This window comes from Mesoplodon densirostris, chromosome 1 (genome assembly GCF_025265405.1).
Source record: "Mesoplodon densirostris isolate mMesDen1 chromosome 1, mMesDen1 primary haplotype, whole genome shotgun sequence".
Lineage (NCBI taxonomy): Eukaryota > Metazoa > Chordata > Mammalia > Artiodactyla > Ziphiidae > Mesoplodon > Mesoplodon densirostris.
The window spans coordinates 5,362,052-5,386,211 of record NC_082661.1 but is presented as its reverse complement, the minus strand read 5'-3'; the positions used below and the strand labels follow the sequence as shown (position 1 = coordinate 5,386,211).

The following is a 24,160-nucleotide window of genomic DNA, read 5'->3' as shown; positions in this document are numbered from 1 at the left end:
TTCTTTGGTTTTATGCTCTCCTTCAGCTGACAACAAGTGGCAGTTCTGAGAACCAGTTTTCATCCTTATACTAAGGTTTCACTTGATGAATCAGAATGTTTAACACATAAAAGTTAAGAGAAGGTTGACCCTGCCTTTGAAGTTGAAGAAGAAAAGCCTAAGCACGTGTGTGTTGCATGTGTTCTAGGGCTTGATTTGGGTTTTTGTAAAAGAAAGCAAAATCTGAGGTCAACCTTTGTGGGAACATCGCATTCAAGATTTTCTGAAGGTTGAAGAAAGGAGCAAGGGCAAGTTGGAACTACAGGGAGAGTAGGGGCTCGGGATGGGGTCAAGCCCGTGGAGTCTTTGGTGACCTGGTGTTTTTCATGACTTGCCTGGACTTGAGGGGAGGGTGGTTCTCATCCTTTTTGTCAGAACTGAGAATCTGATACCTCATGTCATGCTGGAGGGGAGAGGCTTACAGGGAGTCCTCCGAGCCATTCTTCTTTTTTCCCTTGGTTGGAGCTGCCTTTCATTTTAAAATGGTGGATTTGGAAAATAGAAAAGTAGTAAAAGTGCAAGAAGATGATTCACACCAGTAAGTGCTTCATCCAATAAGTTGTAAAAATAAATACATCCCACAACCGGGGCAGTTAAGTGTTACACGTAGAATTTATTGAAGGAACTCTGTTCAGAGAGACCTAGGGATAGCGACTCCAATTATACATGTATGTGCCCCCCTCCTGTTAGCAGTGCACCCAAATATTTAGGACCCTGGAGCACATGAATTCAGCTGGGGCCCATTTCCTAAGACTTCTCATTTTAGTGTTCATTCACCCTAGCAGGGCCGCAAGGGTTTCGATGTCCTCTATGCTATTTTCCAAGGACATGGAGGCGCTTGGCTTAAGGAAATCCTAAGCTTGGCTTCTGTGCAGCTGGTGTAAGTCATCATTCCCGCTTTATTAGTCACTTCGACACACTATGATGCTCTGCCAGGATTTTTTTCTTTTTTTTCAAATCAGGAAAAAAAAGAGAAGATTTATATCTCAGTTCCTTGGTTCCCTCACAGTGAGAATGAGAATTTTTTATGGAATCTTACATTTGGTGGTTATCATCCCATTACCTATAGAAACTACCGTAAAGACTCCATTCCACTCCCATCGACACGTGCCCTGGGCACCATCAGTGCTCGTAACGTGGCCCCAGTGCTCATCCCGGGAAGAAGGGCCCCTCCTTGCCTCTGCAAAGGACTCCCACAGAAGCCTTGGAGGGCCAAGGAGGTGGTGTGAGGCATTAGAGCCGCCATAAAGGAGCCCATGCTGGGAAATTTATTCTCAGGGATGGGGGACCCAGGCCCATTGGACGCTCATGCAGTCAGAAGGGGACTTTCTGGGATTCCTGGGAAGGAACTCTCTCAAGTTGAGCCCAGGAATCCAGAAGTGCAAGTCGAGCGGGAGCTACGTCAGGCTGTTCCTTTGTCCCTCTGCCTCTGCTCTCTTGGCCTTTAATTCTCCTGTCCATCCGGCATTGCACCTCTAGATGCGATTGGCATAGGCCATGAATATGTGGGTGCCAGGCCTAGCTCTCCACTCTGCCCCTCCCTGCAGGAGCTGGGCTGCTGGTCGACGTTGGGAGCAGGACGACCTCTACTGGTCTCTCTCTTTTTGTTTTCCTTCCCCAAAGATTCCTCAGCACATGCAACTGAACGCATAATGCAAATTCTCTCCCTCTGCTCCATTGTCTTAGGCATGACTACATTTCTTTAGAAGAGTGAAATAAAAGCTCAGAATATTCTTGGGGCTGGTTTCTAAATGTGACAAAGGCTTAATGACTTAAGGCATTACAACCAGCAGCTCTTGGCATCCTTTTTAGAGCTCCAGCTGGGCTGCCCAGCTCTGCACACCCATCGCAGGAAGGGCCGCTGGGGAAGGCCAAGTGCAGGTAGCTGGACAGATGGGGTCTGCCTGTCTCCTTTTTGGGAAGGACATTTCTCTTAATTTACTCAGTGGGTTAAGCTATCAGACACCTTAAGGGGAGAAAGGCTCCTCCTCAGGTTACCCCCCAAAACTCACGTATTGACCTTTGCCAAGCCAGCCTCTGTGTTTCCTGTTTTCTGCCTTTATAGGGGAGTGTGGATTGACCCCATTTGTGAAGTTGGGGACCCCATTTGTGAAGTTGGGGTCTTGAGATATGATCTGACCAGCATCAGGTGCCCCTTAGAAGCATAGCTGTCTGTGTGCTTTTCATTATTGGCATGTTAGCCTCTGACATGTAACAGCTTTCCGTACTGATTTTTTTTTTTCTTTCCAGATTTTTTTTTAGATCAGTTTTAGGTTCACATTAAAATCGAGGGGAGATACAGAGGTTTCTCCCTCGCCCTCTGCTCCCCAGCATGCACAGCCCCCCTCCGCCACCCACCGTCAACATCTCCCCCTGGACGGGGCCATTTGTTACACTCAGTGAACCTACACTGACACATCATGATCACCCAGAGTCCGTAGATGACATTAGTTCAGGCTTGGTGTTGTGCGTTCTGTGGGTTTGGACACAGGTGGGATGACACATACCCATCATTATAGGGTCATGCGGAATAATTTTACTGCCCTAAAAATCCTCTGTGCTTTTTATGATTGTGATATTTGCCTCTAACATTTAACAGCTTTTCTTATTGAGTTTTTATACCCTGATTTTTTGGTTTTTTCCCTAGTCGAAATGATAGGTTAGATGACTGGTCAAATAAGAAAAATTCAGGTACCGTCATTTTTATAAAAGCATATTCAGAAGTAATACATGCAGTTGGTGAAGAAGGAAGATGGGATCGCAGGTGGTCCACCTGTGCTCTGCAGCCACCCCTGGGTGGGGCTGAGTCTTCCCAGGGACGTGCCTCCAGGTGCAGGCTGTTCCTGTGAACACTCACCCTTCCCTGACTCCGGCCCTTTGCCTTGTCCACATGGAGATGAAGTTTGCAAATCATTTCCCGTCCTTGTCAACAAGTCTGCCGCATGTTCCAAACCACTGCTGAGTGTGCCATGATTCCAAAGTTTGAAAACAGCACCGTTTACAGAGACTTGAACCTGCAAACCAAATTCAATTTACTTTTGAGAATACAGTGTTTTCCTCCTTGAAGGAGTCATCCATTTGGAGAATAAGCATGTATTGCAAAATTATTCACAGCTGGTTTTATCGTGGCGATTTGTAAAAGTCAATTTTATTTCTTTGGTATTAAAAAAAAATACCCATTGGGCTTCCCTGGTGGCGCAGTGGTTGAGAGTCCGCCTGCCGATGCAGGGGACACGGGTTCGTGCCCCGGTCCGGGAAGATCCCGCATACCGCGGAGCAGCTGGGCCCGTGAGCCATGGCCGCTGAGCCTGCGCGTCCGGAGCCTGTGCTCCACAACGGGAGGGGCCGTAACAGTGAGAGGCCCGCGTACCGCAAAAAAAAAAAAAAAAAAACCCCATCACCCGTGAGTGTATCATTTTGGTTATGTGCATTTTTTTTTTCAAGGACTCAGAGGATAATATCCTGAAAGAAGAAGGCTTATTTAACCCCGGCTCACTGATTTCTGAGTTGTCTACCTGCTGGCCTCCTATTATGTGTCTGCTTTAGATCGAGTATGAGATTATTTCAAGAATCCTTTTGGCCTTTGCACTCGTAAGAAATGCTTTTTGAAGCAGATGTACACGTGGCCGCTATGTGAGAACACTGGCTGCTTTCAAGGAAAGCGAGACTTCATTTTCTAAGTTATTTTGTACCCAGGTGTGCTTGAAGGGAATATGTAAGCATGTGATATCATCCATACAGAACGGGAAAATGGGTTTCCAGGAAAAGGTAAAAAGGCTTTAATATTATAAGCCGGGCACTTGCTGGCTGTTGAGGACTGGGCTTCATGCTTCCAGAGTCCTTACTTCCTTTTCTTTTTGTGCTTTCAGGTCCCCCCATGTGCGTTAAGCCTTTCCCCGTGGGCTTTCCTGGATGCCCAGTCATTCAGAAGCTCTCGTTCCATTTATGAGTACTTGGGGTATTTGTGTGGACTTTTTTCTCAGGATGACTTTACCGAATCTGTTATGTGCCCTTCTGAGAAGAATGCTCTTTCTGAAGGACCTTGAGAGCCCTTGTTAGTTAGGTGACTTGTTTTGTGGGCACTTTTTTTTTTTTGACCTTTCATACTTCTAATTTTTAAAATTTTTTACTTTTAAAAAAATTAGTTACCTATTTTATACATAGTAGTGCATATATGTCAATGCAGTCTCCCAATTCATTCCACCCTCCCCCTTCCCCCCTTAGTATCCACACGTTTGTTCTCTACATCCGTGTCTCTTTCTGCTTTGCAAATCAGTTCATCTCTACCATTTTTCTAGATTCTACACATAAGCGATATTATACGATTTTGTCTTTCTCTGTCTGACTTAATATAATCATCTCTAGGTCCATCCACATCTCTGCAAATGGCGCAGTTTTGTTCCTTTTTATGGCTGAGTAATATTCCATGGTATGTATGTACCACATCTTCTTTATCCATTCTTCTGTCGATGGGCATTTAGGTTGCTTCTATGTCCTGGCTACTGTAAATAGTGCTGCAGTGAACATTGGGATGCATGTATCTTTTTGAATTATGGTTTTTTCCGGGTATCTGCCCAGGAGTGGGACTGCTGGGTCGTATGGTTGTCAGCACTTTTTAATTCCCCACTCCCCACCCTGTCCCCTCAAAAGGATGGAGAATATGCATCACACTTACTTTGAGGTTGATTGCCTGCATCTCACTTCCATGAGGATTTCCTGCTTCTTAAGTTTAAATTTGGAGAAGTGTTCTCACGTGGGAAAAAGAAAACCCCCAATTCCTTACTTTTTCATTTTTAGCAGTCATATAAGTTTTTTTGTAATGAGCAAAAATACAGTGAAGGATGTACAAAGTCAAATCTAATCTCATCTCTCCCCAGTACCCCTTCCCACCCTCTCCTGTCACTCACAATGTTGACAGCTTGGCTTGTTTCTTTACACAGCTTTCCCCTTATTCATAAGTACTTATGCAATTTTAAAATATACGTACATATTTTATTTATACATACAAGCTCAGATTATTATTGGGAGGGGGAGAGGGGTGTTTTGTGTGTGTTTACAGAGTAGAATTAATATGTTCCTATTACCCTTCATTGCATTTAAAAAAAATTTTTAATTGAGACTGTTTTTTAAGAGCAGTTTTAGTTTCACATTCACACTGAGGGGAAGGCACAGAGGTTTCCAATGTACCCACTGGTCCCACACATGCACAGCACCTCCACTATCAACACCCCCACCGGAATGGTACCTCTGTTACATTTAATGAACCCATATGGCTCTTCATACTCATCCAATGTACCTCATTCACCTTGGGGTTTACTCTTGGTATTTTCCATTCTATGGAATGTATGTATCCCTTAAAAGTATTTTCTTATGTTTTGCTTGCTTTAGTCCTTGAATCATCCAATACATATTTTTCTGTGACATGCTTTTTTTTGTTTGTTTGTTTGTTTGGTTGGTTTTTTTTTGCAGTACGTGGGCCTCTCACCGTTGCAGCCTCTCCCGTTGCGGAGCACAGGTTCCGGACGCGCAGGCTCAGCGGCCATGGCTCATGGGCCCAGCCGCTCCACGGCATGTGGGATCCTCCCGGACCGGGGCACGAACCCATGTCCCCTGCATTGGCAGGCGGACTCCCAACCACTGCGCCACCAGGGAAGCCCTGTGACATGCTTTTTACTTCCAGCATTATGGCTTGGTAATCTGTCCACGTCAGTGGTTGCAGCTGTGCTTCGTTCATTTTCTTTACTGTGTACTATTCCAGTTTTAGGAATAGTTCACGACGGAGTTATCCCTTCTTCATGCTTGGATATATGGGCGGTATCCGGGTTTGTGCTGAGAACGGTGCCATTAAGATCATTCATCTCACTATCTCCAGGCACACCTGTGTGAAATCTTCTCTAAGTTATGTACCTGCGGGTAGAGCATCTCTTTTAGGCATATAACACCCTTAGGCAAAGAGAATCCCCCATCCTTCTTAAGCTCTAGAAGTCTGTGCAGTAATCGTGAAACATAGACATAGACACTGCGATTCCTTCTCAGGCTAATCTTTATTCTCTTTTCCTAATCCAGACTTATATTTATGGGGTCGTATTTTTAAATGTACACGTACCCCTTCTATGTGATGGGAACATATTGGTGGCCTGAAGCTGGGTATTCTCCCCTTCATCTCTCTTGAGCTTCCAGCTCCCCTGGGAGCCCAGGGCATTGAACCAAGATAATTTAAAACAGAAGCCTCAGCTCAATTCTCTACCCTGTTTATCTTGAGTTCCTGCTAGCAGGTACGAATAATGATGCATTGTGAACAAATAGCTCTGCCTTGTGTTTTTAGACCCTGAAATAGACAAGATGACTTTGATAATCCTCTTTGACTGATAGGCACTTTTTGTATCCAGATCTCATTCAGAAGCTTAAAATATACTTCCACAAGGTTGATTTTAAGATAAATTATACAGAGCTAAAGAAAATAAAGGCAGAAAAACCCTACCTACACATGGGATGATTTACGGACATTTTCAAAATAGTCAAAATCCAGGGTGTTTTTGTTTTGTTTTGTTTTTTGCTAGCAAACACAAACAAAAAAACAAAAATACCCAGAAGACAATAGCAAAAACATCTAAATAACATGAGCAGTAGAGCAAGATTTCCCTTTTATTACCCTGTACCTTCAGCCTATAGGAACCGCACCTCTTCTCTTCAAATGTGGCTCTGAATATTCATTTGTGTTTCTGCTGCTGAGTTATCTGACTGCACCTTTGCATCTGAAATGTAAACTCATGGAGATAGAGCTCCCCAGTAGTTGTATCTGAGCTGTGACAGGAGGATTGATTCACAGGGTTGGGCATAATAGAATCCCTGATACCTGGAGGTCAGTTGCGGAATTCATGAATGAAATTGTTCTCTAGAAGGTGTGTAGTCTACCAGATCCTTGGGCTGCATTGGGGAAAACAAAGCACAAGAACCCCCCCCCCCCCCTTTGGAGTCACTTGTGGGCTGTTGGAACCTGTTGGTCAAGGTATTATTTGTTGTATTGACTCTTTAAGTACCAAGTTTGACGAGATCGGGTGCGTTCAGGGTGGTATGGCCGTAGACTAAGTACCAAGTTTGGAAGTAGCTTCTGTGAGTTTTTCTACCAAACTCCACACAGAAGTAAATATTTGGTCAAAAAATTTAAAAAGTCCTTGGAACCAATTTGAAAGTGAATGATACAGACACAATGGCAGGGACAAGCAGAAGAGAGATCGGTGCCTGTCTTTAGAAGCATTGCCAGCTTTTAAGGGAAGACCTTTTGCTACTTAGTGGAAACTTGTCACAGCAGTGGTGTTCTTTCAGAGAGAGTGTGGTACCCAGGAGGTGCCACCTGGGAGGATTTTTTTAATGAAAATATTTATTAATTGTTGAAAGTATGGAGGACAAGACAATGGAAATCCAAACCAAAGCTTAAATTGGCTAGATTCTTAAAATGTATATTTTGATTCCTTGAGTGTTTATTATGAAGTCAAAAGGTTGCCACTCATTTGGATTACATTTTCCTTTAAACAAAACTTTTTGTTTTTTAGGTTCTTTGACCTAAAATATGATATATTGTACTGATGTATTTAGGTGGTACTGGTCATTAGTCAGAGGTTATCCCCAAACGTTTCTATTTTCAAATTATTTCAGTGCATAATGTTGGCATTTCTTCTTTAATCATTTCTTCTTTAAAGAAGAGTACCCTCCTGGGACAAATGACTATTTCCATGGGGATTAAAGTTAATATTTAATAAGAGAAAACATTTTACTTTTATGCTTTCTTAAATTTCAACAAGTGTATGATTTTGAAAAGTATCAAATGCCTTCATATATTTGTGACCAAAAAAAGTTATTTCCTTCTATATTCACTAAAATATCCCCATTATTTGGAAGTTGGCAGATTGCCTTCAAATATTTTTTTTTTTGTAATTGGAGTATAGTTGATTTACAATGTTGTGTTAATTTCTGCTGTACAGCACAGTGATTCAGTTATATATGTTCTTGATGACCATGTGTTACAGCCTCTGGGCCAGACAACCTCGCTGTTCCCTTTGCTGGAAAAAGGAAGAGGCTCAAGCCGACTCTCATACTTGGGCGAAAGGCTGCTGTTGATAAGTTCATAATTTCTCCAGTGCAATAATAATAATGTGCCTCACCCTCAAATGCTCGAGGGTTTTGCTGTCCAGGAAACATGCACGTCCGCATCCTACGTTTCAGAAGTGTTGCCTTTTCTCCTTACTTTTCAGTGCGGATGAAGTTTGCCAATTTGCTAATTTAACAAAAGATTCAGACCTGAGTAGAAAGCAGTTGCACCACACCTGTTACCCCCTGCGCTCCCTTCCGGGTGGATACCTGTCCTCTGCAGTGCAGATGTCCTGCGGGGACGGGCACCGTTTCCATCTGGTTGAGATCCTGCCTTGAGACCAGGCCAGGACCCTTCCCTTTTAGAAGTTTGCGTGTCTGTGAATCGGTTAGCTCTGCTTTGCTAGGTGGCCGTGCAGGATGTGGATGTTGGCAGGATAGCACTTTTTTTTTCCTATTACCGTTCTTAGCATCCACCCGTGTCCCCTACTGCTGCCTTGGAGGTGACATGACCATCCAATTTGAGCTCCTTGCACGGAGCTCGTGCTTGGTAAATACGTTGAATCTGAGCCATCAGATGTGAGTGGTCTCGGTTTCCTTTTCCTTCACTCATTTCAAAGTGCCTGTTTTTGTATGTCCCACCTATAAAGTTCTCTCCTGGATCGGAGGTAAATGCGCCATCTCCTTTTCAGAGCCGGTTCTGCGTGTGCCCGGTTTCTTCCCCTCAGCTTTTTAGCACTTGCTGCATTCACGCTTCCACGTCCTCTTGCATCTCCCGTCTCTGCATCTCCTCTCTCTTCTCATTCTGTGAGTAGAACTCTCCTAGCCCCAGAAATGCTGCCGACCATCCCTGCTTCCTGCCAGGTCGCTAGAGTCTGTTCTATCTTGTTCTTTTCACCACTTGGCAACTCCTAGAGAATATCTAGGCATGGCCACCACTTCTAACTACCCGTGCCCCCGCCTTCTCCCCCCTCCCTCCTGGAACTGTTCTGTCCTGGAGTCCCTGACATCCTCTGATAGCCACACCCCATGCCGATCACACAGCCCTCATCCTCCTGAGTCTTTCCTGGGCATTTGAGTACCTCTTTCTTTCGGCTGATGGATAGACCAGAAGGACACATTGCCTAACCATTATTAGTTTCAGAACAACAGTTGAGGGTAGAATTAAACACCCTAAATTTATACATGAATAAATTGATACTCAGAAAGATTAAGTCATCTCCCTGGTTTACATTATTTATGAAGAAATTGGAATTCTTTCACAATGTGGTGGTGTTTTTTTTAATTTAAATACACTGTAATCCCTCATTTATGACCCTAATTTTAATTTATTTTACCTCCTTCAGCACTTTTAATCCATGTTTTTTTTTCTTTAATGAATTTATTTAGTTATATTTGGCTGCGTTGGGTCTTCCTTGTGGTGCGTGGGCTTCTCATTGCGGTAGCTTCTCTTGTTGCAGAGCGCAGGCTCAGTAGTTGTGGCACATGGGCTCAGTAGTTTTGGCTCATGGGCTCCAGATTGCAGGCTCAGTAGTTGTGGTGCACGGGCTTAGTTGCTCTGCAGCATGTGGCATCTTCCTGGACCAGGGCTCGAACCCTTGTCTCCTGCATGGGCACGTGGATTCTTAACCACTACGTCACTAGGGAAGTCCTAATCGTTTTTTTATGACATCTTTTAGCGTAGCTATCCTTATACTGTTGTGACCCTAATATTTTTCTTTCAACTTTTTTTGTTTCTTCTTATTATCTCCCTGCACAAACCTTGTTTTGTCTTTCTTTCTTTCTTTCTTTATTGAGGTATAGTTGATTTACAATGTTGTGTTAATTTCTTCTGTACAGCAAAGTGATTCAGTTATACGTATACATACATTCTTTTTTTAAATATTCTTTTCCATTATGGTTTATCATAGGATACTGAATGTAGTTCTCTGTGCTGTACAGTAGGACCTTGTTGTTTATCCATATAATCATAGCTCACATCTGCTAACTCCAGCGTCCCACTCCATCCCCCCACCAACCCCCTCGCCCTTGGCAACTACAAGTCTGTTCTCTATGTCCACAAGTCTGTTTCTGTTTTGTAGATAGGTTCATTTGCATCATATTTTAGTTGCCACATATAAGTGATATCGTACGGTATTTGTCTTTCTCTTTCTGACTTACTTCACTTAGTATGATAACCTCTAGTTGCATCCATGTTGCTGTAAGTGGCATTATTTCATTTTTTTTAATAGCTGAGTAGTATTACTATGTATACACACACACACACACACACACACACACACACCACATCTTCTTTATCAATTCGCCTGTTGATGGACAGTTAGATAGTTTCCATGTTTTGGCTATTGTGAATAGTCCCTGCACAAATCTTGACCTCTCTGCAAACTTCTGTGTTCTGCATCTGCATGTCCCATCATTTGCTAGAGGTTGTTAATCTCCTACGACAGGCACTTCTCCCGTGTCGTTGCTTTGTCTTCCTAGCATCCACTTTTAGGTATAAATTTTATCAACCAAATGAGTGTTCTTTATTTTTCTTTACTATTTTATAACTGTGAAATATTTAAGTTATTTTTAGGGATAAGTAATGCTTCATGGACCATCTTTCTGCCAAAACATCTCTCTATTTAGGTTTATTTCCTTGGGATCAACTCCCACAAGCAATGTTGCTGAGTCAAAAGTATTTTAAAGGAGGACTTAAACGTGTCAATTTGGGAGATTGGATGAACAAAACAGAAAATCAAATTTAAAGTGCAAGCTTAAAAGCTAAAAATGAAATGCTATCTACGAATCAGAAAAAATTTAAGTGCCTATTTATGTATTACTGTTCATTATGTTTGTAAGCAACATGTTGCCTTGATTCTAAGCCAATCATGGATCTCAGTAAATGGTCAGGAGCTTACATTTCTACAAGTATGTTTGAATTTCATCACTTTTCCTCTTGGCAGTATTCCATATTCCATTTTGCCAACTATTGAGATACCCAGTCCCACAGTGAGCACCCAGACTGGTCCTTATACTAAAGCAAGATTTTACTGGTAATAGAATTCTGGTTCATTAATTTTCTAAATGCTCTTGCCTGCTGCTGGAAAATTTTTGGCCTTCAGAACAACGTGTTCACAACTGTAGCCAGACAGAGGAATTTATAGAAGCCTTCGGTTGTCAGATGGGCAAGCTCTGCTAGGAATAATGGCTGGAGTTAGGTGAAGATTTGAGCAGAATTTTAAGGGGAGGAATCGTTGGTTGGGGAAGTGGCCTCCCAGTTGCTGGTTGCAGCCATCACCTTTCCATCATTGAGTCTGTATCAGGGGCAGGGTTTGGTGTTCTCGCATAGTTCATCCCATAGCTCTGATCCAGTCAAGGCCAAAGAGCAGTGATCATTGACCATCATTTCTCCTCTTCCCTCCAGCTGTTGTCTGGCCAGAGGGTAGTAAAGGGGACAGTTGGAGGAGATACTCATTCACTTGTCGCCATATTTATTAGGTGATTACCACATTCCCATGTTCTAAGTGCTAGGCATTCAGTGCTGCACCCATCAGCCTTGTTCCCTGGCCTCAGAGGGGCTTTATTATAACACAGAGGGAGCGGGGAGGAGGAGAGAAAAGGTGAGGGTGGGGAAAAGTAAGAAACGTTCCAAAGTCAGGCATCTCGTGCCATTGTACCAAGAACCCACTCACGGGACACCTGCTAAGACCCTCTCCTTTCAATGTAACTTGGCTTTGTCCCTGATTTCCAGCTTTAAGGAAATGAAAACTGTTTTTTTAATTGGATTCTGCACATTACATTACTTCCTTGGAATTGGATAGTGTAAACGGTTTAAGCAGTTTCACGCTGGGTGTTATTTCATTAGTGACACTGTGTTTGGATCATAATTCTCATAAACTGATAGTATGCTAATTTTCCGGAAGCCAAAAGGATGAGAATCCTACTGTGTGTCTATTGAGCATAGTGTGCTTTGCCAGCAGGTTCTGAGCTCCTAGGGACTTCTCATTCTACTATAAAAAAAAAAAAAAAAAAGCAAAGATATATCTTGAAAAGACTTCCAGTTAATAAATGTTAAGTTCACTTACCAGTGTCTTATCTGTTGGGAGATCCTCATGGAAAGAATGGCCAAGTCATGCTTCAGACATGGAATGCCAACGTACTGGCAATGTGAGTCTGTTCATATATGCTTTTGCATGTTGAAGAACAAAGTTTTCTTGTATGTTGGTGCCATGTATCCAAGGGAAAGATGCCACATGGAAAATATTTTTATGAGATATTAAAAATTGTAGAATATAATTACTTTCATTAATCTAAAAGAACATCAAAATATTTGAATACGGGTTTCCTTTATAGAAATAGGAGCATCATTTGACTTAATGGGCAGTAGTGTATGTGAGACGCACAATTGAAAATATTGTTGTGTCAAAGTAGAATCTGCTATTTTTTTTTTGTTGGTATCACTAATAGTAGAGCCAGATAAATAACTTTGGTTCAAAATAGAATCATCAAGTCATAACATTTTGAACTGGAGGAAACTTTTTATTTTTTACTTTTCGGCTGGGGGTGGGGGAGGAATCTTCTTTAAATGAGAAAAATGGTAACTTACTTAGCTTGCTGCCAATGACTAGGCCAGGTAGCTTCTGACCTCTGTCCCGTCTAATCTCCTGCCCACACCTGTGCTTATCAAACTTTTCTCACTCCACCAGCCAAGGATGCTCTTGGCAATGATCCCCTAACGTTTGCACTGACAAAGCAGGGCTTTTTCAAAGTTCACATGTCTCTGTACTCTCTGCACTGTTGATGCCCGTTGTCTCTGTCACATTGAAATTCACGGTCCTTTCCTTAGTTTTTCCTCCTATTTTGTGCTTTTATTTCCCAATCAAAGGATAATCAGTTATTAAGGTCAAACTTCTAGATATTGTTTATTTAATTCTCCAGATTCAGAGTTGGGTCTCTGGATTTGCCCTGAGGTTTTCCTTTTAGGTTCAAGAAGATTGGGGGTAAGACCGTCAGTGCACTGTGGTTGGACTGGACTTGCTGAAATATACTCTACAAGTCCTACCAAGTGTGAACATGTGGATTCATGATCTGTTCAAAGCAGCCCTGAAGAAGTAAAGGTTTTGGTGAAGCTTACTGCTATTTTGGGGTTATGTACTTAGCTTTTGGCTAACTTCCTTATCTCCCATCATTCAACTCACTCACATCTTGGCCACTTTGTCTATAAAGGCGAGGGAGTACTAGGTCTTGTCGGAGCTAATTAAGTTTTTTTAATTTAATTGTGATGAAATATACATAACTCAAAAGGTACCACCTAACCTTTTCTAAGTGTACAGTTCAATGGCATTAAGTACATTCACACTGTTGTGCAACCATCATCACCATGCATCTCAAGAACTCTTTTCATCCTTGCAAACTGAAACTCTTATACCCATTAATCACTAACCTCCCTTCTCCCCTCCTCCAGCCCCTGGTACCCTAGCACCCTTCTACTTTCTGTCTCTGTGGATTTTACTACTCTAGACAATCAAGGCTGGCTTTGAAAGCATTCCTTGGTGTGGAATCCCCTGGTCATCTTCTCAGCCCACTTGATTCCAGTGCTGAGTGAGACCTGTCTTCCTTACCTTCTGTTCCATCTCTGTCCCAGCCCAGCCTGCTCTGTGATACTGACCATGTCCCCAGCCTGCACCAGTGGCAGGTGTAGACCAGCTCTTACCATTTTGACTTTCACTGATGCAGCCCTGTTGTTCACACTGTCCCCTCCTTTACTGTTGGAGCTTCTAAAGCCTTGAGACTGTGTCTTCATATTTCTGTATCCTCAGCCTCTCCCACAGTCTCTGGCCCAGAGTAGGGGGTTCAGAATGAACGCTAGGGGCATTAGGGATAAATTACAGAACCAAAAATGTTCAAAGATGTCATCTGGATAAAGTTCCTTCCGCTCCTGTGTCCTGGATTGATCTTCATTGTATCTTCCTGGGTGAACGAGCAGTTGCCTTTCTCAGTTGATTTCAAGGTACAATAGTTTAAGGTTCGTCCAGAGGGAGTGACGAGAAGCTATACCCAGCAAGTGGTTTAATGTGCAGCTCTCGGAGTCACAATGTCTTAAAAAGATGATCTCTTGTGTGGAACTTGCACCTCATGGCTTATCTTTACTGAGTTTCCTTCAGGTATTTCCTTAATTTGATGTAGAGCTCAGTGCTTTTTCAATTAAAGACTCTTGAACTAAACCTTTGGGAGGACGGTCTACATCTTGTGAGGCTCAGCTTTTCTGTCTTGAGGCCTCATTTGGAGGAGAGTGGAAAGCTGAACCATGTGTAGCCTGGCCTGCTGGACAACAAAGTACTGTTATGGTGAGAGTGTTTGACAGACACTCTTTAATTCAATGACATTGTATCAGGGAGATGCTGTTCTAACAGCATCAGTCAGTATTTTTGTCTTTGTCATCTTTAGCCATGGGTGTAGGGAGGGAAGTCGCTGCATCTGAGCTTCCAGGAGCAGCACAGAGGGGTACAGATGTCGAATTTTATACACGCTGATGTTTCCAGCATTTACTTTTTATCAAGATTTGTGCTTACAAATGGCCTGTTGAAAGTAATTGTGTAATTAGCTTAATAAATCACCTTTCTGTCATTGGTCTCTCCGTATCTCCATACACACACTCCCCGGATCAGCAGTTTGCCTTTTTTCACCATAAGCTTTTATCAGTAGGGAATACAGACCAGCTGAGGTTTGCTTTCTGCTACTTAGCTTATCAGAATGACTTGTAGACTCGCAAGAAAAATAAGATACTGATGTTTTCTTGGGCATATGTTTATAGCTATGCTTTGGGCTCACATGCGCATTCTTAAAATTTTATGTATTTACTTTCTGTCCCTGGAAAATCAGGTTTTCTTGATAACCCATTAACTATTCTTTTTTCAAAGCAATCATTTTTTAAAAAAATATTTCCAATTTGTTTATTTATTTATTTTTGGCTGTGTTGGGTCTTCGTTGCTGCACGCGGGCTTTCTCTAGTTGCAGTGAAAGGGGGCTACTCTTTGCTGCGGTGTGCGGGCTTCTCATTGCGGTGGCTTCTTTTGTTGCGGAGCACGGGCTCTAGGCGCGTGGGCTTCAGTAGTTGTGTCGCGCAGGCTTCAGTAGTTGTGGCCCTCAGGCTCTACAGCGCAGGCTCAGTAGTTGTGGTGCACGGGCTTAGTTGCTCCGCGGCATGTGGGATCTTCCCGGACCAGGGCTGAAACCTGTGTCCCCTGCATTGGCAGATGGATTCTTAACCACTGTGCCACCAGGGAAGTCCCATTAACTATTTAATAAGAAAAAATATCCTGTTTTAATTATATCCAAAGATAACTTTGGACTATTTTTTTTAGGATGGAGAAAGACTGTTAAGAAATACTGTTTTAAAATGTGTATACATTTTTCTTTTACCATGGCTTAAGTTATTTGTAATAAAGAATTTAAAATAAAAATAAACGAGAATTTAAAGCAGGAGTTTTGTGGAAGGGCATAAAGGAGTGTATATGATAAAAAGTTTGCTTAAACTCAAACTAGTAGAAAGTTAAAATACATTTTAATGAACTTGAATATGTTAACTGTGCTGTTGGAATAAGAAAAAGTTACATGTAACCATTAAATTAGAAGTATCAGAAAAATTACTATATATACTTTTGTAATCTATTTTTGAGTAAGTTCCTTTATGTACATAAAATCAGTGTTTACAAAATATATCCTGAAATTCACATTTTCCACCGATTAACTCTATTCTCTCTCTGCCAGTAAATCTGAATTAGAGAGGTTTGGAATTCATATGTTGTTATGTGTCAAAAGTACACAAAGTAATAGATGGGAACAAGAATTGTAATTGGTTTGCAGGCCCCTCGTAACTGAATTTTCTAAGTACTAAACTGACTTTAAACAATTTTTATAATTGAGTGTTTTATTGGTAATGACAGGAAAGGAACAAGTTTTAGTCAGTCAAGCAAAGCAGTTGCCCCACTTGCTCCATCAGTGCTACAGGCAAGAGAGGGGTGTGTCAGAGACTTCCCTGAAGAGGACAGGTGAGCCCATGGTGTGCCCTCTGCTTTGTGAATCTTGACATTTTCTCTGATCACCATTCTTGCCTTTTAGATCCCAGAGAAAGGGCACAACATAGGATGCAGCCAAGCCCGTCCTTTTCTTTGTTTATTCTGTTCACCATCTCATGTTGATCCAGACTGCCAGCAACCAAATGCAGGGCTTAATAACAGTTTTGTCTAATTAACTACAATTAGATTGAAGGATTTCTCTCCAAGGAGTGAGAATGCAGAGAAGTTAGCCTTCCGAGTTCTAGCTGTTGGATACATAGCTTAGAAAATTACAAGTTGTTGCAAAAGTATCTTTTCCACTATTTCACTCTGTAATTGCCAGGGAAGGATTTGCATTCCTGTACAAGAGGATGCAAAGAGAAGGCCAGATAAAACCTGTCAAACGTAAGAAGCAGTTAATACAATATGCTCCTTTCTAAGTGAGCACCGAAGTTGTTGATGTTTTGAAATTTTCCTGATAAGCAACTTTCTGTCCCCATCATATTGGTCGTACTTGTGGACTGGAGTAGGATCTAATTGGCAAAGAGAAAAACTATATATAAGACACAGGAAACTTGCAGGCAAATAAAGTTGAGCATTGAGGTCCCTTCCCTGTCTTTGCTTCTATCTTACTTTCTGCCTCTCTGACCAGTCCCCATAAAGGGGCCTGTTGGGCTCCCAGGCTCCTGGGACCTTCACCACTGTGATTAGGGAGCATCTCTGCCTGGACTGAATTTCTCCCACTTCTCTCCCCAGTTCCACCGGGCTGGGTGCCCCTGTTCCATTCCCCCCCAGCACCCGTGTCAACCCATCCTGACCCTGCCACGCTAATACAACTGCTCTTTAATGGGTCTTTTCTCACCAGACCCCGGGGCAGGCGCCTGTGGCTTATTTCCATTCATATTCCAAGCCCCAGCACAGGACCTGGCCTGTAGCAAGTAATGATGCGTGTGTGTGTTGATGAGTGAGCAGATGATCCCGAGGTCCTAGTGTACAGTCAGCTCCCCCGTGTGGCCATTCTTGACCCCTCCCACTCACCAGGTAGCTCTGGATTGCTCGCTGAAGAACACACCTGTAATGGATTGCCCTGCCTGTCCTCTCCTTTATCTGTTGCACTTGGCTTAGTCTTTGTCCTTGTGGCTCCCGAGCTGCTGTCCTGGACACCCTCTCTTTGGGGTCAGGGTAGCACGAATATACTTGCTAGGTGAAGACACCTGGCCATCATAAGAGCTTCCCAGGGCAGGGGGAAGGTGATTGAGACTTGTGACTCTCTGCCAGCGTGGGCCTCCCTCAGCTTGCAGCATGGTTGGCGACCATTTGTAACCAACGCATTTTACAAGCGGAGCTCCTAAGGCCTCCGTTCTGTATCCTCAGACATGCCCTGAGCACCCACCTGATGGGCAGGAAGCAGACAGAAAATGGATGTGAGGTGGGCTTCTCTCGTCCTCTACTGGCCTCATTCTGAGCCGTCTGCCAGCAGCCCTTTATCTGAAATGCCTGGCTGCAGCGGATGGTCTGGACCCTTTACCCCGATTCTGGTTCCCCCGGAAATTACCCTGCTCTTCCTGGACTGGAAATGCTGCCCTCTGGTTGGAAAAGGCTTACTTCATGGCCAGTTATAAAGGGCAGGTCATGTGTAGAAAGGGGCGGGGCCATAGCAATGCCCAAGCCTTCCTCCTGTTCTCAGGGTTCCAGGCAGTGAGAATCTCACACTTCCTTCCATGCTGGCAGGATGAGCCTTCTTTGATTTGTGATTCTCCCATTGGGGCGCTGATGGTGAGGTTTCACTGCTGCTCAGACACAGTCCGATCTGGAAGCCAAATCTCAGAGTGGCTTTCAGGCTGGGCTGAGCACAGATTCCTAGCAATCCCCCTCAGCTCCCTCGAGTAACATGCGACGAGGTAGGACTTTTTGAGCCTCGCATAAACCTGCTCTATTGGATGTTCCTGAGCTCTTGACTGATCTCTTCCCCATTACCTTTATAACCCTTAGCTTAAATTTTACTGCCTACCCTATAACTGATACTTGTTAGTAACCGAGTAGATTTTCCATCTGGTAAAATCATGAAACTATGAGAAATTTGAAGGTGATTTTATTATTTTTATTTTTTTGACTTTATAGAAATTTAGTTCATAGCAGTTATGCCAACGTAAGGACCTATCAAATACACAAGAAATGTGACCCATATAAATACCTCATCATCCTAACAAGACTAATTATATCAAAATTTTCTCAGAATTTTATTGAAGCCATTAGCATCTCAAAATAATAAATAAATATGTTCTTTTCTCTGTCAGATTATAAAGATCTCCTTGATCACACATATTTCTTTGTATGCTATTGAATTTCTCTGTTCTTTCAAAGCAAACTTTTTTTAAATGGTGATATACGCATGCTGGGTTAATGTCCTTTGGGCTTCAACACACTCTTCTCTGCATTCTGTGTTCTGTGACGATAATTTTAATATTTCAAAACGAGCCCCATTTGCCCTCGCCTATTTTTCGTACGCATGGATTTTGCTCACAGGTTGTAGAGGGAGGGGAGTTGAATCATCTGGCTGCAGGGCTTCTCTCCTTCCTGATGCAGTGTAGATGAGGAGACCCTCCAGAAAGGTGTGCCTGAGTCTCAGGAATGTGCCCGGGTCCCCAGGTGGTGGGAAGACTCTTTCTCTCTCACCTGTGGGGCGGGGAGCAGCACCGTGTGCTTGGCGGAATGTCCTCTCAAACGCTATACAAAGCCTGTAAGCAAAATGAGGTTTTCTGCTTCCTCAGTTTTGCTGGATTACGTGGCTGCATTGTGATCGCTGGGTGGCTGCCATCGCAGTCTTGTTTGGTTTTTGCCTTTGCCCTATGTTTTTTTTTTTTTTTTGGTGGTATGCGGGCCTCTCACTGTTGTGGCCTCTCCCGTTGCAGAGCACAGGCTCCGGACACCCAGGCTCAGCAGCCATGGGTCACGGGCCCAGCCGCTCCGCGGCATGTGGGATCTTCCCGGACCGGGGCACGAACCCATGTCCCCTGCATCGGCAGGCGGACTCTCAACCACTGCGCCACCAGGGAAGCCCCTGCCCTATGTTTTGATGGAGGCTTACAATGACGTGATGTGACTCAGGTGAAGCTTTGCGTGGGATGGAAGCCACGGGCTGCACCTGTACACACCTATTACTGCCCAGTAAATAGACTCCCAGACCATGTCTTACAACAGGGCCCTGGGCTTTTACTCCATGTACAAAAGTGCACAAATTTTCTAGCATATCAGGTTGTCGTAATCAATGCAATGTCCATTAAATGACCAGGCAGCTTTGCTTTAAGCCTCACCTGGCAATTCTTTTTTTCCAGGACGGCGTTTAAATTTGCTTTGACTATGATAACCCAGAGAGAGAGCTCTCTTTAGAGAAAAGGCGGATGGTGCATCCCCAAGGTAGCTTCTTACGTTCAGAGGCCCTCACAGCAAACCGCACCACAGAGACATTTTGCTAAGGAGCGTGAATTCAGTACTCTTAGATACCGAAGAATGCCGGTAGTATTGTCAGCATCTCGGAACAGACGTTTCAAGTGGATTGGAAAAAATACTTTGGGGCCTCCCTGGTGGCGCAGTGGTTGAGAGTCCGCCTGCCGATGCAGGGGACACGGGTTCGTGCCCCGGTCTGGGAGGATCCCATATGCCGCGGAGCGGCTGGGCCCGTGAGCCATGGCCGCTGGGCCTGCGCATCCGGAGCCTGTGCTCCGCAACGGGAGAGGCCACAACAGTGAGAGGCCCGCATACCGCAAAAAGAAAAAAAAAAAAAAATACTTTGGTACGTGAATTTCTTTAGAGAAGTGTTCTTTAGCAGTAGGTTTAGGGATCTTTAAAAAGACTAGAAGGAAATTGATAACTTCATTAGAAGTACTTTTTTTTTTTTTTTTTTTTTTTGCGCTACGCGGGCCTCTCACTGTTGTGGCCTCTCTTGTTGCGGAGCACAGGCTCCAGACGCGCAGGCTCAGTCGTTGTGGCACATGGGCCTAGTTGCTCCGCGGCATGTGGGATCCTCCCAGACGAGGGCTCGAACCCGTGTCCCCTGCATCGGCAGGCGGACTCTCAACCACTGCGCCACCAGGGAAACCCCTCTTCATCTTCATCAGCTTCTCCATCATGTCCGAATTCTTCCTCCCCACTGACTTCGTCTTCATCCTCCCCTTGTACATCTTCATCTTCATCTTCATCCTCTTCATCCTCTCACTCTTCTTCCTCACCGTCCCCCTCCTCCTCCTGGTCCTCACCTTCTCCTCCTTCATCGTCCTCTTCTTCATCCACACCATCCCCCTCGGCATCTGAGTCAGGGGCTTCACTGTCCTCTCGGTCGTAGCCGTCCAGGCAGGTGAGCTGGGGCAGGAGCTTGAAGACACTCTGTCCGTAGTCAGTCAGGTTAGTAACCTCACAGTTAAATAGATACAGGCTCTTCAGACATTCCAACTTCCTCAAAGGTTCCAGGGTGCTGATATCTTTCAGTTTATTTCCACTTAAGTTTAGATGTGTAAGATTTGGAAGTTTTTCTGCTAACATATCCAGATCTCCCAGGATTCAGTTGTCACTGAGCTCAGGCTTTTTCAATTTAGGTAGTTTGGGGAGATTTGACACTGAGATCAAGCCTACATTTATTAAACTGAGGAGCTCTAAGCTCACACATTCAGCCGTTGAGCCCTCAATTTTCCCATCATTTGATGTGCAATTGTCCAGGGCAAGTTCTCGAACAGCTGCCGGGGTCCAGTTCCTCAGCTCCAGGTGGATCATCCTCTTCATGTCCATGTTTCTCTCCCCCCACCCCCCCGGGTCTTCAAACTTAACTTTACACGGCGGGGGCGGATGGGGGAGAGGCATCCCAGCCTGCGCAGAGAGGGCTCTCGGAAGGGGTCTGAGCAGTGGTCCCGGGCGGCAGGCGGCGGGCGGCATGCGGGCAGGCGAGCGGAGCTCCCGGAGCCGGAGCCCCCGGAGCCGGAGCTGATGCTTCCTTTTTATTTTTATGTGTGTCAAGTACCTGAAATGTCTATGATTGTCATGTTAAAACATTAATCTTCAAAATATATGAATTTGGTTCAAAGAGATTAATCTTAAAAAACCAATGTTTTATATTCCCTAATTAAAACTGTGGTGGTCACCATTATGATTGGTAATTACAAGACACAGCTCTAAATTTTGATAAGAGTAGGGGAATGGCTTCTTCTAGTATTTTCATTAAGTCTGCGTAGGAATAGATAGATGTGAATAATGTGTACATAACTCTGGGTACTCGCTGTATATTTTGATTGATATCCCCTTGAATATTTTTCTCAACATCTTGGAAGGGGTTTTGGTTTTGTCTTATTTTTGCAAAATGTGATGTGACAATATCTACAGTGTATACTTGCCAGGTGCAGGATGATACCTCAGAGCAGGTACCCGAGGGTCTCCTTAAGACACTAAGGAGCTTTAAACAAGAGCTTCACTTGTCAGGGTTGACTGAAGCTCTTGTTTAAATTTAGCTGACAGTAAGCACCCTATCAACACACTCTGGCCAATAGGATGTGAGTTTCATGAGGGCTTCAAGAATAGTGCCTAAGGGCTTCCCTGGTGGCGCAGTGCTTGAGAGTCCGCCTGCCGAGGCAGGGGACACGGGTTCGTGCCCCGGTCCGGGAAGATCCCACATGCCGCGGAGCGGCTGGGCCCGTGAGCCATGGCCGCTGAGCCTGTGCGTCCGGAGCCTGTGCTCCGCAACGGGAGAGACCACAACAGTGAGAGACCCGCGTACCGCAAAAAAATAAAAAATAAATAAAAGAATAGTGCCTAACACAGTGTGCCTCTGTAAATGTTTGTTAGATGATTCCCTTCCTACGAAATGGGATTTGTAAAGAAATGTCCCTCTTCTATGTTTTGTTTTATTATAGCTTGGCCTCACATATTTATTTTTGGGGGTGGTACCCTTCTTGCCCCCTTAGTAAAATTTAACAGCATCCCTATGTGCTCTTTTGATGTGTAATTTTATTGCTGTATCTTTTTGCCCTTCAATATAAAACTCTTATATTTTAGTAATATCCATAATCCTTTTTGTTTAGCCTCACATATTTTGTCAGAGATGACCTCTAGGTTAGGAATTTTCCTTAACATCTTAAGGTCTATCTTAAGCCAACATCCAGGAGACTAGATATTAAATATTCTCACCACCCATAAAAATGGCAATTATGGGACATGATAGATGTGTTAGCTAACCTTAAGTTGTGATTGTATTGCAATATATAAATGTATGAAATCAACACATTGTATGCCTTAAACTGTGTCAATTAAATCTCAATTGAAAAAATAAAACATTAGACCCTAAAGGCATGCATGCCCATTAAAATCTCTAAAAGAAAAGCCAAAGATGCTGGCTCTTATTACAGCTTGCCATTGTCTTGGTGGTGAGGGCCTGTGTAGTAAGTCCAGAAACAGAAATACAGCTTATAGCGATTGGAAAGGACAACACAAAATTGTTGACAGATGCTGGCTTGGTCTGTTTCAACATCTCTCCCCAGGCCCCCCTCCACACACCCCCCATAACAAAGACTACAGGGAGTGATGACAGAAGTCTGCAAGTTCAGTGATAAAGTCTACACGTCACAGTCAATGGTTTCCCCAAGTATACAAATAAAAATATAGAGAAAAATGTAAAGCTTTTTGGAAAAAAAGCTCTCCTCCCACTAGGAACAATAATACAAGAGCCGTTTAAGATCCATGTGATGAAAATCACACAATATTCCTGAATGGCATCAAAAGAGACTTGAACAAATGGAGAGACAGCTGGGTGCATGTAATTGAGAAGGCTGCTATCATAAGCCTTCTCAATGAATTTAAAAATGCAATGCCACCTCAATTTCAATTCCAGTGGGACTTGTTTCAAGCTCAGTAATGTGATTCTAAAGTTCATGTGAAAGAATAGATTGGCATGGACACTCAGGGAAATGTGAAAACCAAGGGTAATGATGTAGGACTTGTACTACACATAACAAACCATTTGAAAGCTAAAGCTATAGTAACTGAAGTATGATCCAATGTTCATTAAAAGTAGTCTCTATATATGTGAGAGCAAGAATGAATCCGCTGAAATATCAATATTAGTTGCATATCATCTTATGGGGATTTTATGATTTTCAAATGTTCTTCTTTATATATATATCTTCTTCTTTTTACTGTATGATCATATATATATATATATATATATATATATATATATATATATATATATATATATATGATCATACAGTAAAATTCACCCTTTTTAGTTCTGAATTTTGATGGAAATATACAGTTGTGTAATCACCACCAAATACAAATTTAGAGTATTGTGATATGCCTAAAAAAGTCCCTCATCATTCCCCTCTGGAGTCAGCCTTCTCCCCTTTGTCACTGTAGTTTTGGGTTTCTAGAATGTCACATAACTGAATTTATACACTGTGTCGCCTTTTGTGTTGACGTCTTTCAGTTAGCACAGTTTTTTTTCCTTTAAAACAAAAGAAACCCTTGGTGTTTGAGAATGATGCACATTTATTTATTCAGTAGTAGGTCCATTGCATTGCTCAGTACTATTCCGTCATATGGATTTACCACAGTCTGTTGATCCACTTACTAGGTAATAGACATGTAAGGTGTCTCCATGTTTGGCAATTAAGACTAAGACTGTCTATAAATATTTGTATAGAAGTCTTTGTGTGGATATATGTTTTCATTTCTCTTGGGTAAATACCTAGAAGCAGGAAGGTTGGATCCTGCCAAACCTTTTCCAAAATATCTGTATCCTTTTGCCTTCAGACCAGCAACATAGGAGAATGTCTGTTCTGCAACTTCCTGCTTTTTTTTTTTTTAACTTTAGCCATTCTAATAGGTGTGTAGTGGTATCTCATTGTGGTTTTAATTTGCATTTTCCTAATAATTAGTGACACTGAACATGGTTTCATGTTCAAGTGACAAATGTCTTGGCCATTTGTATCTCCTTTTAAGTGAAATGTCTC

General features: G+C 43.2%; 1 protein-coding gene and 1 pseudogene across 2 annotated transcripts in view; one reads left to right on the top strand and one right to left on the bottom strand.

The window, feature by feature from the left end:
- DOCK1 (dedicator of cytokinesis 1) overlaps nt 1–24,160 on the top strand; it is a 535,058-nt gene that overhangs the window by 288,286 nt on the left and 222,612 nt on the right. The window lies entirely within an intron of this gene.
- Nucleotides 18,839–20,948, bottom strand: LOC132489348 (acidic leucine-rich nuclear phosphoprotein 32 family member B-like; annotated as a pseudogene).